Source organism: Lepisosteus oculatus, unplaced genomic scaffold (assembly GCF_040954835.1).
Source record: "Lepisosteus oculatus isolate fLepOcu1 unplaced genomic scaffold, fLepOcu1.hap2 HAP2_SCAFFOLD_40, whole genome shotgun sequence".
Lineage (NCBI taxonomy): Eukaryota > Metazoa > Chordata > Actinopteri > Semionotiformes > Lepisosteidae > Lepisosteus > Lepisosteus oculatus.
In genome coordinates this window covers 912,209-913,439 of record NW_027167934.1, presented here as the reverse complement: position 1 = coordinate 913,439, position 1,231 = coordinate 912,209, and the positions used below count along the sequence as shown (strand labels likewise).

At 42.2% G+C, this 1,231-nt stretch overlaps 1 non-coding gene across 1 annotated transcript; it reads left to right on the top strand.

The window, feature by feature from the left end:
• The first annotated feature begins 351 nt into the window (after positions 1 to 351).
• On the top strand, positions 352 to 423 carry trnag-ucc (transfer RNA glycine (anticodon UCC)). Its single transcript has one exon. It is a non-coding gene; the product is annotated as a tRNA-Gly (tRNA).
• Positions 424 to 1,231: the final 808 nt, after the last annotated feature.

Here is a 1,231-nt window from a genome sequence, read left to right as displayed (position 1 = left end):
CTTTTGTGTATGTCTTTTTCATGAATGCCAGAGGTACTCGAAATGTTGTTAAAAGAAAAACTGTGTGCTGAGTTTTATTTTTTACAGGAAACGCATGCATGTTGAAACTAAAGTTTATAAATAATTGAGAAATATTAAAGCAAGGAAAATATGATACGTGTAAAATATACAATTTGATCACATAATTACTTAATTACCTCTGGTAGTTAAATGCTTTTTTCTGCTGCGTTTTTTTTCTCTTGTACATGACTCTGATCCTCTTGTTGTATTTGTATTTGTAAATTCTGTTTAATAAAAAAAAAATTAAAAAAAGCATTCTCTGGTGGTGTCCTGCAGGCTTCCTGTGGGTGTGCGTTGGTGGTATAGTGGTGAGCATAGCTGCCTTCCAAGCAGTTGACCTGGGTTCGATTCCCGGCCAACGCAGTGGCGAATGTTTTCAAATGCTGTCATGAGCCTTGGATTGTGACTAGCAAAGTGAAGCCTTTTGAAAGAGCTAAAGCACTGAAAAACGGAATTGAAGGAGAATCTTACAGGGGATTCTGAGCGGTGTCTGCATACACGCAGTCCGATACGGGTGCTGAAAGCTTGAGCTACTCTTAATGTCATGCTGCTTTTCCCCGGAGTAAATCTGTTACATTGAAAGAATGCTTCTCGCAGGTTCAAAAAGGGACCCTTGTTAATTGGAGAAATCAATGATTTTGAATGAATTCTGTATGCGTTAAAAGACAGCTATACACAGAAAACATGCAGGACACAGCTCATGATGTTTCCCGAGCTGAAACACAGTGCGTTTTTTCAAGCTATCTGACAAAGCCCGCCCACTGAAAACTGCGGCAGATCGTGTAAAGACGTTCAACTTTGTAACTACTGCACGCACAGGAAGCAGAATAAATTCCTCTTTTCAAACTGTCAAAGGTTTGCTTTACGAACGCCGCAGGACATCGCACAATCTCTTTTGAACAGGGACAAACGATTTCTTATGGGGCGCAGTAAGTACTGTTACTGTCACTGCTCGATACCGACGTTGGCCTACTATACCATGTTCAGCCACTGCTAGAAAATGTACAGCTCTAGCACCGGAGCAAACAACAGGAGGGCCGACGTCGAACAGGCATACGTGTCAGTCATGGAGACCGATGAGAATGGGATTCGAACCCATGCCTGCAGAGCACAATGGATTAGCAGTCCATCACCTTAACCACTCAGCCACCTTGTCGACAAAACTGGGCTG